This window comes from Trichechus manatus, unplaced genomic scaffold (assembly GCF_000243295.1).
Source record: "Trichechus manatus latirostris isolate Lorelei unplaced genomic scaffold, TriManLat1.0 scaffold00005, whole genome shotgun sequence".
Lineage (NCBI taxonomy): Eukaryota > Metazoa > Chordata > Mammalia > Sirenia > Trichechidae > Trichechus > Trichechus manatus.
In genome coordinates this window covers 26395908-26413990 of record NW_004443941.1, presented here as the reverse complement: position 1 = coordinate 26413990, position 18083 = coordinate 26395908, and positions in this window count along the sequence as shown.

Genomic DNA, 18083 nt, shown 5'->3' with positions numbered 1-18083 from the left:
TCTCAATTCCCTCATCTGTAATAGCACGCTTCGCTGCTACTTGAAAGGTTGGCAGTTTGAATGCACCAGCCCCTCTGCAAGAGAAAGATGTGGCAGTCTACTTCTGTAAAGGTTCCAGCCTTGGAAAACATATGAGGCAGTTCTACTCTGCCATATAGGGTCACTATGAGTCGGAATTGACTCCACAGCAATGGGTTTTGTTTGTTTGTTTTTTCCATGAAGACACAATGAGATCTTACATGTAAATAACTTAGTGCCTGGCACATAGTGCCTTAGCTCAATAAAATTTTACTACTGTTATTCTTATTATTATAAAATATTACAGATGAAAGGTAGGGCTTCTTGGCTACCCCAAGCCTAATTCTGTAGAGTAAGGTTTAAGCTTGGCCTGTCTCTGGCCTTCTTTTAAGCTTTTTGCAGTTTATCTGTATATTCTATTTAGGGTATACTTCAGAAAACACATTCTGATGGTTAAGGTAACAGATTTGCCTAATTGTTCAGGTCTACTCTGCCAAAACCAGAAGAGAATTGAGGGAAGAAAATTCAAGTTAAATTGCGGCCATTCACAGATGTTTTATAGAGAAGACAACTTCTTACTTTGTGAATGTGGTTCACCTGTCTGAGACTTTGATCGGGAAGTGACAGACAAGAATGGACTCATAAAATGTTAAGAGTGGGATAATAAGATGTTGAAAGGGATCATAAAAGCCATCAGGTCTATTTTAAGCATAAGGAAACTGAGAAACATACCATCATCTGTGCTGATCATTCACTCATTTCTTCTCAGCCCCAAATGCTCATTCTGTACACTGCTCTGAGATACTGAGATTAGAGCTCTGCCAACCACATAGCCCAGACTCTTGCCAGCTGACTTCCTGTTAAGTTATGTTGCTAGAAACACTAGAGGAAGACTGGAAGGTAGGTGCTGAGAATAAAGGCTTCCTTCCTATTTCTTGTTGGTCTTTTCAGGTTGCCTTAACATTGGAAGTTTACTCTCATCTTTGGCTTCTTTCAGCATTGCCAGAATCAGCCTCATTTTACACCCTCAGAGGTATAATTGGTAACCTGGTGTAGCACCTTTCTCAGAAATTTGAGCTCCAGCTCCATGGGGTTCCTCTTCTGAGATTTTGAAGTTCTATTAGCAGCTACTTCCTCAGAGGTCAGAGCCCCAACTTCACGGATTATCCCCTTTCTGAGATCCTAGGTATTAATAATTTCAACTTCTTCCCTTTTGTTCCTAGGGGTTATAGATGCTTCCTGTAGTTATCATCTCTGGGTTATCTTAGTGTTTTCCTTTTGTTCTTGCATTCCTCCAGCACTTGTGCAACCAATTCCTTATATTAAATCTTCTCTGTTGAAATATGTCATGTAATTTTAATTTCAATTAATTTCTCTCTTTCTTTTCTTTATTCCTTTCTCTTTCTTGTTTCTCTTCTCTTTTTTTTGGGTAGCGTCTTTGTAATAGGAATGGCCCTATTAAACAGGCCATATATGATGGTTTTCTGGGATTGGTTTGATTATGACCTTGGCCTTGAATGCATTGGTGAGCTCCTTGCCAAAGGAATGTGTGATACTCTTAATCCATGGCATGCAGTTGCATTAGTTAAACTATCAACTATGGTCACTTGGGAAAAAGTTCCTGCCAAAGCAAGTTCCTTGGGGGACCAAGTGACTACTGCACTTGACTGTTATGTACTGATAATAACAAAAAGGACTGGCATGAGTTTTTTTTTTTTTGCACTAGAGGGTATACAAAAAGAAAATGACAAGCTTGGGGTTTTAAACTCTCAGCTTAAGTCTCAGTCAGAGAAACAGACAGCTTCTAAGGATGCTTTATGAAAGAACATTTTATTTCTTGTAGTTGCAGGACAAATATTTAAAACCAAATTCCAAATTTAATTGTGTGAACTGCAGAATCACAGCATAAGTTAAAATCACAGACTGGCCAAAATTCTTATGTGAACATTAGGAAATTGATAGGGAAGGAGTGGGGCCCTGATATTTGGAATGGCAACGTCTGGGTGGACTAAGGAAAAGCTGAAACATTTGAGTGGTTAAGAGTACAGCTGTTAACCAAAAGGTTGGCAGTTTGAATCCACCAGCTGCTCCTTGGAAACCCTGTGGAGCTGTTCTACTCTGTCCTACGGGTCACTATGAGTCAGAATTGGCTCGACGGCAACAGGTTTGGTTTGGTCTTTTTGGAAGTGTCCACAAACCTTCCTTCCTAGCAGAACCAGCTCCTCCTTCAACGTCTGAGAAGAATATTTCTCCCTGCTTGAAAACGCTGTAATAATCTCACCTGAGGTTGTTGCCGTTGAGGGTATTTCATTCCTCCCCCAATGTCCACTCTTCTCTGCCTCTAGACTTATAGCTAGAGTCAGTTCCCATCACGTACAGGGGCATAAGTGCAAATGTGACGTGCGAAGAGAGAGCATATGCTCCAGGAAAATAGCAAGATTTAGTTAATGTATATCAGCTGAAACCTAGGGAGTATGTGTGGGTTTTAAATTCTAAATGTTTTAAAACAAGGACCAAACCAAACCCACCGCTGTCGAGTCGATTCTGACTCATAGCAACCCTATAGGACAGAGTAGAACTGCCCCCATAGAGTTTCCAAGGCTATAAATCGTTACAGAAGCAGACTACCACATCTTTCTCCCTCAGAGTGGCTGACCTTTCAGTTAGCAGCCGAGCGCTTTAACCACTGTGCTACCAGGGCTCCTAAAACAAGGACAATAGAGTATAATATGGGCTCAGGCTGTATTTATTGACATAGGTCACTTACCAGACATTCTGGATTTAATGTGTTAGCTTAAGTAGCTTGAAGTGGCTCTGACAATGTGCTTGATTGGTTGACTGTGGCCTATGTTCTGTGAGGCTGAGATGCCAGAACTTCTGTGGTGTAATATAGATACTGGGTCAAAAAACTATGGACTGTGGGCCAGATTCGTGAGCTAAGATTTTTTTTTTTTTTTTTTTTTAATTTTTAAAGGGTTGTAAAAGAAGAAGGGGATTGTTGGTTCAGTGGTAAAATTCTTGCCTTCCATGAGGGAGACCTGTTTTTGATTACCAGCCAATGTACCTCAAGTGCAGCCATCACCCATCTGTCAGTGGAAGCTTTCGTGTTGTATGATGCTGAAAAGGTTTCAGCAGAGCTCCAGACTAAGATGGACTAGGAAGAAAGGCCTGGTGATCTATTTCTAAGAATCAGCCAATGAAAACCCTACGGATCACAATGGTCTGATCTGCAAAAAATCATGGGGATGGTGCAGGGCCAGGCAGTGCATGAGCTGGGGACTGACTAGACTACAGCTGAGAGCAACAACAAAAGAAGGAGGAGGAGGAGAGATAGAGACCATATGTGGCCTGTAAGGCCTAAAATATGTATACTATCTGGCCCTTTGCAAAAAAGTTTGCAGACCCTGATATAGAGAAAGGAATCCAAAGATTTAGGGGTAGGAATAATGACATAAATTTATCATGTCCAAACTGTCATCTTCTCTTTATCTTCCCAGTGTGTTTACAGCCAGGGCATGTGGGCCCAGACCCAACTTAACTGTGGAGAAGCTTTCCCCCTCACCCACCTCTCAGTGTTTGCACTGAAGGGAGAATGCTGACGTCTAAAGACTCTTCTGTCGGTACCCCTGTTCCCCTCTAGCACCCCTTGGGAGATGGGGAATGTGGGATGTTATAACCCAATTAGCCTTTGGATAAGCACTGATGATCTGGTTCTTTTCATTCTTTAGTTGAGGTTGTTTCCTGGAGGATTAAGGGAAGAGAAAACTTAATAGATTACTGGGACCTGTGCTTGAAAACACCTTATTCAGACTGAAATGAGGTTTTCTAACATAAAGCAGTTGTTTATAGTGCCACACACCTCCTTAATCAATACTGGGCCTTATAAAGCGATTGCCGATTGGATGTTTGGTTTCCACGGTTACCACAAATTCTTATTGGGAAAAATTTTGTTCCTTTTCTAGCTTACCTTTTCCAGCTCACACTTTTTAAAAACAATGTTTGTAGTTCCTGCCACTCCAAGTGTCAATGAGAAAATTTATTTTATATTGTGTATGAACTGGTAGCTTCTTAGAAAAAAAGCACTGTTGTCAGAATGAAGTCATCTGTTTGGAGAGCAACCTCAAGTATCATTTGAAGGGCGGGAACTCAGCGCCCTCTGTGCGCTCAGCCCTTTGGCACACAGAGCCATTGTCAAAGCCTGTTTCCAGAGCAAATGAATTCGCTCCTGAAATCACTTGGCAGTTGAGAAGCTCCTTTCCCTAAGGGTCTGGAGTAGCTTCATTCAAGAACTTTATTTTAAGGCAGCTTGTCCCTGGTGGAAACCAAGATCACTGCCAGCTGAAGAATTTAGCAATACTCTAAAGTAGGCTCACCTAATACATTTTTATAGTCTTCAGAGCAAGGTGTGTGTTTGGGGTTGGATTCTATTTGATGTCCTTGCCACCTTGTAAGCATGTAGTTGGTCAAAACAATATCTGGCTTTTTGGGTTATTTTCAGGATAATGTATATGGATACATAATTTTGAGAAGAGAGCTTCTCAGGATATTCTTCCCATGCATTTGCGCAACTTGAACCTGTTGCCATAGAGTTGATTTCGACGCATGGCTGTCCTGGGTGTTACAGAGTAGAGCTGCCCCATAGGGTTTTCTTGGCTGTAATCTTGATAGAAGTAGATTGTCAGGCTTTTCTTTTATGATACCGCTGGGTGGATTTGAACCGCCAACCTTTTGGTTACTAGTCAAGGGCAAACCATTTGTACCACCCAGGGAACTTGCTCTACTTGCGTATGGAGTAAACAGCCATTAGGATGTCAGACTCTGTTTTCTGATTCTGGCACAGTGGAGTCTGGGAAAAGGGAAGAGACTAGCCCCTCTTTGACTTTTTTAAGTCTCCACTTTAAAAAAAAATGTCTTTCAAAAAAACCAAACAAAAATAAAAGCTTCATTTAAAGATGGATGTCCAGGCTGAATTGCTGGGTCAAAACTAACAAAAGTGGAATTTAATGTAAATATAAAAATCTTGTGATTAGGTTAAAAAATCAGTTTCCTAAATAACTACCAGGTGGGGAAGCTATTTTACAGTCACAAGGAATCTTTTTCTATTAAGGGAAACTGATTTGCACTACATCTTCTTTCAGCCCTCCAGAAAAACCTCTCTTGGGCCATGTGCAAACAAAGAATAATTTAAATCTCATTAAAAAAAAGTCCAATTAAACAGAATCCTTCATTTTTGAATGGTATCCATTAATTAAGAGTAAAAGAGTAAAAGCATTTTAAGTACACAGCTGAACAAACAAAATTTGATATGTAGGCTATTAAAACCTAAAATCCAGGTCAATCACTGAAAATAAAATTGGACACATACAGAAAGTTAAAACATAACTGAGAAAATATAAGTGGCTTCATAGAGAAAAGAAGACATCAGGGTTGCACGGACAATCTTTTCTAAGCTGAGTATGCTGGGTAAGCCTACGTAGTTTTCTGATTAAACCCAGGTTATTTTGGCATTCGTGGGAGACCAGAGGGAAATGGGCTCCATTGGGTCACATGATGATGAATGCAGCCAATCAAAACTGAGAGCCATCAGCAGGGCCATGCATGGCTAGTTCAGAACAAGCTATGGTGTGCTACAGCTATGGTGTGCACTTTCAGCTTCACTGTCTCCTCTGTGCCTCTTGTCTTACAGATGTGGTCATTGAAGGACTCAGATAGGAAATTGCTCCAACTTCCCATAGCAGTTAACAGGCTGGTTTCCTAGGCCCCTGAGTTTTTGGCAGTGATTACCTCCCCTAAAAGACTGTATCTTTCAAAACATTGTTACTTTATTTGGGAAATGTAACTGCAATTCCTACATTGAATTCGATTTGGGAGAAGGGATATAAGTAGGAGGTAAGTGCCTCTCCAGTCTTTTCGTTCCTGGGATAGTCTGTGAGCCTCTTTTTAAGCCTTCTTGGACCCTGGCTTCTTGTTCTCTTTCAGTGGAGCCTCCAGATGGACTGGAAGTTCCTAGCATCAGCTGATGCTTTGGAATTGATGACAATTTCTTGCCTCCGCTTGAATCACAGAGCCTGGGTTACTCTTCGTGAAACAATGGGCTCCACAGAAGCTATTACTCTATAAACCCCACCTATTGCCATCCAGTCGATTCCTACTCATAGCGACACTATAGGGCAGAGTAGAACTGCCCCATAGGGTTTCCAAGGAGTGGCTTGCTGACCTTTTGGTTAGCAGTTGTAGCTCTTAACCACTGTGCCACCAGGGCCCCACTGTCACTCTAAGCTTGGGCAGAAATGCCCTTGTCTTTCCAGAGTGGAAATTCTGGTCAGTACTGCACTGGGGGAACCTCTGCCTTTTTATTTCTCCCATACTATTGTTTTCTCTAATATTCTCTCTTTTTTGCCAGTTATTGTTCACATTTCTGGCTAATCAAGAATGTTCTCTGTTCTTCATATAAATGGCAACATTGGCTCATTCACTAGTAGTCATACCCTGGCCTTTTGGGTGGGGTTGGGGATTCTCAGCCACACAACCTCACTGCTGGTCTTAATACAGATTCTTCTCATGATGTCATCTCTGGGCCTTGTAGGGGGAAATCTCAACTTGTCAAACCAGTCCTGTTGGGTTGCAAACTCATTTTCTTAATTAGTCACTTCAACACCCGCTCTTAGCTCCCATCTCTCCCCACTTTGGCTATATGTCATTCCATAGCTCTTTGTTTCAGAAACTTAGTTGCAAGATGGAAATTGTATGGATTCAGTTTACTCAATCATTACACTACTGAAAAGTATTTTTTAAATGCTTAATCTTGCATGGTGATATATAAAAGGGGCTGACTTAATTATGTGAAAATAATAATACCTTACATTTTATGACAGTTAATGCTATCATACCCATTATCTCCTTTACTACATCAACCCCAGATATTATTTATGTCTTCCTTGCATATTTTTCTCAGGAGGTGCAGGATATTTTTAGCAGATCTGGAATATTGTTCACAGGGCGGACCCCTAAGCGGTGAAGGGGCTATGCAAAGGACCTCGAGGATCAATTTAAAGACTTTTGACATTTTTCTACCTCTGATTTTCAGCTAAGATACCCATTGTAGGGAAAATACTACAACTTATCAAGAGGTGGATAATAGTAGTTGTTAGGTCAAGTTGGTTTCGACTCACAGTGACCCTATGTACAACAAAACGAAACACTGCCTGGTCCTGCGCCATCCTCACAATTGTTGTTATGCTTGAGCCCATTATTGCAGCCACTGTGTCAATCCGTCCCATTGAGGGGATTCTTCTTTTTCACTGACCCTCTACTTTACCAAGCATGATGTCCTTCTCCAGGGACTTGTCCCTCCTGATAACATGTTCAAAGTTCGTGAGACAAAGTCTCATTATCCTCGCTCCCAAGCAGCACTCTGGCTGTGGATGATAGACTTCCCCCTAATTTAGAACCATGGGAAGGTGACTTGGGGGAAGGGAAACAAGTGTGGCGTCTTTAATGCTATGCCAAATAACCTCCAGCTAAACTGGCTAAACACAAAAGGGTTTCACTCACTACACCTCTTCAGTGAGATGTTAATAACTACGGCACAAAAAAAGGCATCCTTGGCCAAAAAAATTTAGGAAATGAAATATCCTCAACACACATTAGTGTCTTTGGCTTTGAAAAGTCTAGCAGCAAAGGAATCTTTTTAATCTTGCTTAACTCTGAGTTTCCCGAAAGTATTGGACCAGGGAACCATTTTGTGGTGGAGTACCTGTGAGTAACCTTAGTATGGTTCTCACAAACTCACTCTGTGAAGTGCTGAATTTGACTAAGTTTTGCAACAGAGGGAAATGCAATTATGAAAGAAGTGAACAATCTTAAGCAGAGTTCAGGAGGAAACAGAGCAGTAAGAGTACCTGTTATGAGAAGGCAGAAGGAATGGAGTAGGGTGGTGGTCCTGGCCATTGCTGCCCATGGGGAGGGATATATTGTCCTGAGGCTCTTGTGGTCTCACTGCTACTTATCTTTTGAAGTGGCTGGGGGGGTGGGGTGGGGAAGGAAGCGGAATTATTATTTTTTACTGTAACACTACATCCTCAGTTTAGGGGAAAAGTTAGATGGTTCTATGGTTGGGTTCTGACAGAGTGTGAATCTAGAATCAATGGCCTCAAACCCACGCTCTTAATTTCTTTGCTGTACATGTGGCCAGGAACCAAGGTTTTCACTAGAAATTACATTGTTGACCCTTCACCTACTTTAGGAATCCTGGTCCAGTTTTTGCAAAATTTTCCCTGGAGGAGGTTTTGATCAGGCTGTCGCCAACCCACCAGATGACATCCACTGTTAGCTTCTATTTCTGGAAGTTCTTGACCATATAGAAACACCTCAAATGATTTTTTCCTTGTCAAAATGTAAGAACAGGTCTTAGTAAGATTTTAATCATAGATTGAGTTTGCTTGGAAAGGTCTCAGTATTTGGTCTGTTTTTTAGTATGGACTTTTAGGTTCAGTTCCAGGGCTTCGGCACATGTTCTTCAGCAAATAACTTGATGTATTTGAATGGTGCTCCTAAATTTCTGAAACAGCACTAAAGGATGTTATTTTTTGGTGTGGCTGGGAATAAAAACACCCTGTTAAACTTTTGAACCACACATCCCTGTGCCTAGCTAACTGGGCAGATGGGGAGAGAGACTGCCTTTTTTGGGAGGAGATAGGGGGTACCAAGTAAAGTTCTTTCTAGACATAGTTTTGCTTTATTTGAAGAAGTTTATTGAACAAGACTAGTCTTCAGGCAGTAATAAAGACTCTTTGGGAACCAAATATTTACACTTTGAACTAGCTGTAGAAATATTTACTGATTTCTGTGATTTTAATGTAGGCCCTGTTACTCATTGTATTCAATTCATGCTTTTTCTCTTGGGAATGAAGTTTGAAGTAATATATGAAATGTATAAATAATTATTATGGTGGGAGATATTTTTGAACTGTGGGATAGTTTTTCCAATGAGAAAGGTTTAGGAATGATTTTTTAAAAAAATCTGAGGCTGGTTTTAAACCTTAGAATAAATTTTTGAGGTTTAAGAGGACACTTTGTTTTTATAACAACATGCTTTCATTGAATTATCTCTGCAACTCTTTGTAAAAAGGTTAGGACTTGCAGGAAAAGGGCTAAAACATTTCATAGCTAAGGTGTATACTGGTTATCTTTGATTTGAATCCATTGCTTTTAACTCACCATTTTTATGCTGTTATTTTTATATGGGTAAGTGAAGGGTATTCTGGCTGTCAATGTTTTCACATTTTTATTAGATAAATTTGAAAACCACTTATTCACGCCAATTCCATATCCTCTGGAGCCTCAAATGAAAGATTCTGTAATATCCCAGTCATAAAACACCTCAAGAAGGACTTATATTTATCCTTAAAAATGAAGTTTCACTTGATACATGTTTGGCTGACATATTACAGTTCTAAAAACTTGTGCAGACAGGCATTTTGAAAGGATTAATCCACCAATTTAAAAGTGATTATGTAACATCTGTGTGAACTCAATGTTTGCTTCAAGGAAAATGCCGTTAGCTTTGCCCTCATCCTTGTTATACATTAAGAATTGAAATGCAGATATATCCTCCCAAACTGTCATTGTTAATCCTTCCGCTGTTCTGTCTCACTTTCATGTTTCAGGGTAATTATTACATATGAATGAAATTAGAATTTCATGTAGTATAGGTTTTAATAAAAAAAAAAAATCCTTCCAATCTGTCTCTTTTTATTCAAGGATCAATTTCTTTTTTGTGTGTGTTTCTTCAAAACTAGAATTCCCAAATCTTCACTACAAATGGCAATCATACATAAAAAAAGCAAGCAGATCTCAGATTCTTCCAGATTCATCCAGATGATAGGCCTACTTTGGACAATTTTGTGAATGGTCTCAAACTGTGTGATTTCCATATGGTAATTTTCCAGTATAGCAGCAATCATGTTTTACAGACCACTACTTCTCCCTATATTATAAAAAACAAACAAACAAGCAAACAAATAAACAACCCCCTCCCCCGCCTCCCCACAGATTATACCATAGACCACTGGAAAAACTCCCAGCTTTGGGGTCTTCAGGTGGGAAACAGAAGCACAGTCCTGGTCTCCCATTTTGTTGAAGGAATGAATGGATTCATAGACAGTCAATCAAAACCTTCCTTCTATCACAGCCAAACTTTTCTAATAGACTTCCTGATAACAAAGTTGTAAGGAACCAGTACCCCTATTCTGCCATCTTCAGTATATTGATGTGCCTCAGATGTCCTTACTTCTATTCCGGCTGCCCTCACCTCAATCTAGACCCTCATCACCTCATACTAAATCTACCATAACAACTTCCTAGCTGGTCTCCAGCTTCCAGACTCTTGTATCTTCCAGTTCACAGTGGGTCCAGCTGCCAGAACAATCTTCCTAAAATGTCATGTTCATCCTGTTAATCTTTTGGCATGGATCTGCAGTGCCGCCCCCACCTCCCACTGACCTCATCAGACTGAAACTCCCCATTCTGCCTAGAGACATGAGGACAGGTTCTCCTGCTTACACCCAACTGAGCGCGGCCTGTGCTTTGATTCATGTTCTATTCTTCTTCTTCTTATTTTTTTTGTCAAATATTTACTCTTCAAGCATTTTGACAACATGTACTAGGTCTTAAACTTTTTCCTATCCTTGAGGAGATAATGCTAAATATAGAAAAAAATTAACATGCAAAAATGGTCATTAGAGTTATTTCTATAATTAAAAATTACAAACAACCCAAATGTTCAGCAAAGAAGAATTAAGTGTGGCACATCTACAAAAAACATGGACATTAAAAATGATGCTGACAAGGAGTTTGTCAACATAAGACAGTACTTATGTCCCAATAAGAGAGAAAAAAATACCAAACTTTATATAGAGTATGAGCTCAACTATTAGGAAAAAAAAAAAAAAAAAAGACAGGGAAAAAAACTAGAAATCTATATTCCAAGACTATCAAGAGAAGTTATCTCTGGGTGGGTGGTGGGATTTAGAGGCTTATTTTAGGTTTTTTTTTTTTTTTAAAGAACATTTTAGTGTTGTTAATATCTTTTACATGATGATGTGTTATATTTAGAATCAGACAAACTTCAGTTCTTTTTTCTTTTTTATATCTTTATTGCTTTTACTGATTATAGAGGTTAATCCGTATTCATTGTTAACATTTCAGACAATTCAGAAATTATAAATTTTTTTAGAAGTTCATTTGTAGTTTCAGTTAAAAAATCACGTGAGTTTCTCAAGTTTGCTCTGGTAACAAATGGCACAAGATCTCTGTGGTTTACAGCAGCAAACGTGTATTTTTCCCTCATGTTACAAAAGGGCTACAGCTTGGTTCCGGATGTGCTCCAGGCTCTGGGATCTGCTCCCAGTGTCTTCTTATTCTGGAACTCAGGCTAAAGGAGGAGCCCTGCCAGGGGACATCCCAGTCCTCATACGAGAGAGGATGAACGAGAGGCTGAACCAAACCATGCCATCACATTTAAAGTATTAGCTGGACCATAGCCTATGGCACATCTGCTTATACTTCATTGGCTGCAACGAGTCACACAGCCAAGTCCAACGTTATAGTGGCAGGAAAAGTATACCCCATTCGTGGCAGGAGGAGAGAGTTAGCTACCATAGCCACCAGCAACAATTTGGTGTATACATCTTTTTCAGGCTTTTTAATATGCAAGTGAATGTGCACATACATGTACACACCCTTAAAAAAATGGAATGATTCATGCTGTAAAATTACCTGCTAAAAAGTTTTTTTTGATGGACAACTTTCTAGGACAATATATATAACCTACATGTTCATTTGAATGACTAAATAATATTCCACTTCATGGATATACTGTAATTTCCTTAACCTGTCTTCCTATCTATGGACATTAAGGTTGTTTCTTTTTTTTCAATTATAAACAAGCCTGTTATGAACATCCATTGGATACATTAGGATGAGCATACCATTAGGATACATTACTGGAGCATTCAGAATGCACATTTTCTAGACTTTTAATAATGGTTGTAAATAGCCCTCCGGTCCATAATCAGTCTTCACTTAAAAATAAAAACGTATCTACTCTTCAAGACCAAGCTTAAATTCAACTTTCCATAGCCCATTTTCCTAATAACTCCAGTTAGAATTGATTCTTAATATGATGCCTTGAATTTAGTATTTGTACGAGCGTGTGTGTGTGTGTGTGTGTGTGTATGTGTGTGAACAAATGCAGCCCAAACCTGTGCCATCCTCATGATCAGTTATGAATTGGAGCATTGTGATTCATAGGGTTTTCATGGCTGATTTTCAGAACTAGACTGCCAGACCTTTCTTCTTAGCCCATCTTAGTCTGGAAGCTCCACTGAAACCTTCATGAAATTTCTCTACCTGGCTAGTGAAGCTAGAGGGGATCAGAAATCAGGAAGAGACAAATAGCTCTGGGTCAAATGCGGCATTGAATAGTAGTAAAATGGTTGGTTAAGGATCATTTTATGTTGAAATATGGATTTCAAATGTTATTTTAAAGGAACCTAGAAAAAGCTCACAATTTGATAGGGTAAGTAGAACATTTGTCAAGCATTCACATGGGACTCCATAATAGGAGGAGTCAAGGTTCTCAGTCAAATACAAGTTGTGACCATGGGAGGCCCATAATCTTTATTAAAGTTGTATAGGTTCCTAAACACCCTTCTTGAACATCGAGAGGGTCTTGGTCATAAACTGCAGGATTCTCAGAGCGTTGCCTGCTAGTAGAAGGGGTAGGAATGGAGAAATGTACTCCGCTCTCTTTCCCCTGTATTCATTACCACATTTCTCCTTAGAGAAGGAGACTGCTATTGCTGGAGGAGCAATAGGGTCATCATGTGCATCTTCTACGAGAAGATAATTTTAGATACTATGGATTTTGTATAAGCATTAATAATCACAAATCAGAAATAAACAGAAAAAATTTACAATTTTCTTCCTCTCTCTCTCTCTCCCTTTCCTTCCCCCCATCTGTCTCCCTCTGTTACTTTTAAGGTCTCTCTCTCTTTCTGGGGAAAGCCACTGGCACTAGCATTTTCCCCATCCATCTCCATGATTATATACTAAAGATTCCCTGGCATTTAACAGGAAAACAGATAACTTTGTAAGACCCAGGTAGAGTTGGGGTGGAAAAGACTAACAAAAGCTTTAATCTCAGACCCTGGGAGGTGTCTGGCCTCTGTAAGCAGGAGCAGATTTGATATCATTCCTTTAATTAAAACCACCTGATGCACAACCCCCTTCTCGGTTGCCCCGAGTAACTTTTATTTTCCAACTCCATCTCCAAACAGTTTGTCTTCCAATAAAGCATGTTATCATTTGCTCAGAAGACTGATAACCCACGAGTGGTGAATAATGGAAAAATGACAAAACTTGCTGTACATAATCAGTTGGCAAAGAAAGGAGAAATGACAGCCGCTTGACTGTCGTATCAATATATTTTTAAACTGAGTTTGTAAGTCGGTATGGACGCCAAGCCACAGATTTTCTTGAACAATCTCAAGACTGCTTGAGGCCATGCAGATAGGATTTTGCTGGTAGCTTTTTTCTACCCCTGAGCCTTTGACTTTGGAAGGATATTGGGCAGGGGGAAATGGTGCTTTTACAGTCACAGTTGCTCAGGGCACTGGACCCTCTGATGGTAATGCCAGCTGGAACCAGACAGTGTTGCTATTACAGACACATTTTTGTCAGCTGCACAAAGTCACACTCGATGGATGCAGGTAGGCACTGATTTATGGAAAAATTAATGTTATCCTGAAAAGTTAACGGCAGTCAAATTTTGGTAAACAAAAATAAATATTGAATACAATAATGGAATTTGATCTTTACAAAACTCTATAGATAATCATTTGGCAAGATGAGGATATTTTGGAGGGGCATGTTGATTCAGGTGACTTAAGCTGGAATCCCAGCTCTACCCTTTACTGGCTCTGCAACCATTGGTAAGGGATTTAACGTTAAAGAACCTGTCTTCTCATCTCTAAAATGAACACCATAAGATCTTATATATGGGATTCTATTAAAAGGAGCCCCCACACATGTCAGTTTGTCATACTGTGGGGACTTGAGTGTTGCTGCGATGCTGGACACTATGCCACTGGTATTAAAATACCAGCAGGGTCACCCATGGCGGACAGGTTTCAACTCAGCTTCCAGATTAAGGCAGACTAGGAAGAAGGTCTACTTCTGAAAAAAATTAGCCAGCGAAAACCTTATGAATAGCAGCAGAACATTGTCTGATACAGTGCCAGAAGATAAACCCCTCAGGTTGGGAAGTGCTGAAAGTATGACTGGGGAAGAGCTGCCTCCTCAAAGTAGAGCTGACCTTAATGACATGAATGGAGTCAAGCTTTCGTGACCTTCATTTGCTGATGTGGCACGACTCAAAACGAGAAGAAACGGCAGCAAACATCCATTTATTAATCAGAACACGGAATGTATACAGTCTAGGAAAATTGGAAATTGTCAAAAATGAAATGGAACACATAAATATCAATATCCTAGGCATTAATGAGCTGAAATGGACTGATATGAGCCATTTTAAATTGGAAAATCATGTGGTCTACTATGCCGGGAATGACAAATTGAAGAGGAATGGTGTTGCATTCATCATCAAAAAGAACATTTAAAGATCTATCCTGAAGTACAATGGTGTCAGTGATAGGGTAATATCCATATACCTACAAGGAAGACTAGTTAATACAACTATGATTCAAATTTACACACCAATCACTAAGGCCAAAGATGAAGAAATTGAATATTTTTACCAACTTCTGCAGTCTGAAATAGATCAAACATGCAATCAAGATGCATTGATAATTACTGGCCATTGGAATGTGAAAGTTGGAAAAAAAAAGAAGGACTGGTAGTTGGAAAATATAGCCTTTGTGATAGAAATGATGCCAGAGATCGATTACAGAATTCTGCAAGACCAATGACTTCTTCATTGCAAATACTTTTTTTCAACAACATAAATGGTGAATAAACATGTGGACCTTTCCGGATGGAATACACAGGAATCGAATCGACTACATCTATGAAAAGAGACGATGAAAAAGCTCAATATCATCAGTCAGAACAAGGCCAGGGGCTGACTGTGGGACAGACCATCAATTGCTCACATGCAAGTTCAAGTTGAAGCTGAAGAAAATTTTAACAAGTTCACAAGAGCCAAAGTACAACCTTGAGTATATCCCACCTGAATTTAGAGATCATCTCAAGAATAAATTCGACACATTGAACACTAATGACTGAAGACCAGATGAGTTATGAAATGACATCAAGGACATCATACACGAAGAAAGCAAAAGGTCATGAAAAAAGTAGGAAAGAGAAGATCAAAATGGATGTCAGAAGAGACTCTGAAACTTGCTCTTGAACATCGTGTAGCTAAAGCAAAAGGAAGAAATGATGAAGTAAAAGAGCTGAACAGAAGATTTCAAAGGGTGGCTCGAGAAGACTAAAGTATTATAATGACGTGTGCAAAGACCTGAACTTAGAAAACCAAAGGAGAAGAACATGCTCAGCATTTCTCAAGCTGAAAGAACTGAAGAAAAAATTCAAGCCTCCAGTTGCAATATTGAAGGATTCTATGGGCAAACTATTGAATGATACAGGAAGCATCAAAAGAAGATGGAAGGAATACACAGAGTCACTGTACCAAAAAGAATTGGTCAACCATCAGTCATTTCAGGAAGTAGCATATGATCAAGAACCGATGGTACTGAAGGAAGAAGTCCTAGGTGCCCCTAAGACATTGGTGAAAAACAAGGCTCCAGGAATTGACAGAATACCAGTTGAGATGTTTCTACAAATGGATGCAGTGCTGGAGGTGCTCACTCATCTATGCCAAGAAATTTGGAAGACATCTTCTGGGCTAACCATCTGGAAGAGATACGTATTTGTGCCCATTCCAAAGAAAGGTGATCCAACAAAATGCTGAAATTATCCAACAATATCATTAATATCACATGCAAGTTAAATTTTGCTGAAGGTCATTCAGAAGTGGTTGCAGCAGTACATTGGCAGGGAACTGCCAGAAATTCAGGCTGGATTCAGAAGAGGAGGTGGAACCAGGGATATCATTGCTGATGTCAGATGGATCTTGGCTGAAAGCAGAGAATACCAGAAAGATGTTTACCTGTGCCTCATTGACTATGCAAAGGCATTCAACTGTGTGTATCATAACAAATTATGGATAACTTTGCAAAGAATAGGAATTACAGAACAGTTAATTGTGCTCACTAGGATCAAGAGGCTGTTGTTCAGACAGAGCAAGGGGATACCTTGTGGTTTAAAGCTAGGAAAGGTGTGCGTCAGGGTTGTATCTTTTCACCATGTGTATTCAATTTATATGCTGAGCAAATACTCTGAGAAACTGGATTATATGAAGAAGAACTGGGCATCAGGACTGGAGAAAGACTCGTTAACAACCTGCATTATGCAGCTGATGTAAGCCTGCTTGCCGAAAGTGAAGAGGACTTGAAGCACTTCCTGATGAAGATCAAAGACTACAGCCTTCGGTATGGATTACACCTCAACATAAAGAAAACAAGAATCCTTACAACTGGACCAATAAGCAAAATTATGATAAATGGAGAAAAGATTGAAGTTGTCAAGGATTTTATTTTCCTTGGATCCACAATCAACACCCATGGAAGGAGCAGTTAAGAAATCAAAGGACCTATTGCATTGGGAAAATCTGTTGCAAAAGACTTCTTTAAAAAGCAAAGATGTCACTTTAAGGACTAAGGTGACCCAAGCCATGGTGTTTTCAATTGCCTTATATGCATGTGAAAGATGGACAATGAATAAGGAAGACCAAAGAAGAATTGACACCTTTGAATTATGGTATTGGCAAAGAATATTGAATATGCCATGGACTGCCAAGAGAAAGAACAAACATGTCTTGAAAGAAGTGCACCAAGAATGCTCCTTAGAGGGAAGGATGGCAAGACTTCATTTCACATATTTTGGACATGTTATCAGGAGGGACCAGTCCCTGGAGAAGTACGTCATGCTTGGTAAAGTAGAAAGTCAGTGAAGAACAGGAATACCCTCCACGAGATGGCCTGACACATTGGCTGCAACGATGGGCTCAGGCATAACAACAATTGCGAGGATGGCGCAGGACCAGGCAGTGTTTCGTTCTGTTGTACATAGGGTCACTATGAGTTGGAACAGACTCGATGGCACCTAACAGCAACGCTAAAATGAGGTCATGGATATATGTAGTTTGTTGATTTTATTAATTTTCAAAAATTATGAAATATTTGAAAATTACAGAGAATAATCTAACAGATACCGTGTACCAACCACTAGATTTAAAAACTGTAACATTTACCTCATTTTCCTCAGTTTTTATAGAAATAAAATATTAGCAATAGTTAATAGCTCCTTTTCCCATCATTTCCCCTCCCTTTTTTTTTTTTTTAACAGAGCTGATCACTATCCTGAAATTTCCGTGTATCTTTCCCACCGGTTTTTTTCTATTGTACTTTCGATGAAGGTTTACAGAGCAAATTAGTTTTTCATTAAAGGATTAACACACATATTGTTTTGTGACATTGGTTGCTAACTCCACTACATGCCAACACTCTCCCCTTCTCAACCTTGGGTTCCCCATTACCAGCTTTCCTGTCCCCTCCTGCCGCCTCATCCTTGCCCCTGGGCTGCTGTGCCCATTTAGTCTTGTTTTGTTTTATGGGTCTCTCTGTCTAATCTTTGGCTGAAGGGTGAACCTCAGGAGTAACTTCAGTACTGAGTTAACAGTGTGTCAGAGGCCATAATCTCTGGATTTCTCCAGTCTCTATCAGACCAGTAAGTCTGGTCTTTTTTTTTTGTTGTTGTTGTGTGCCATTTTTTTTTTGTTGTTGTTGTACTTCAGGTGAAGACTTACAGAACAAATAGTTTCTAATGAAACAGTAGTACACATATTGTTTTATGACATTGGTTAACAACCCCACAACATGTCAACCCTCTAACTTCTCAACCTTTTTTTTTGGTGAAAATAC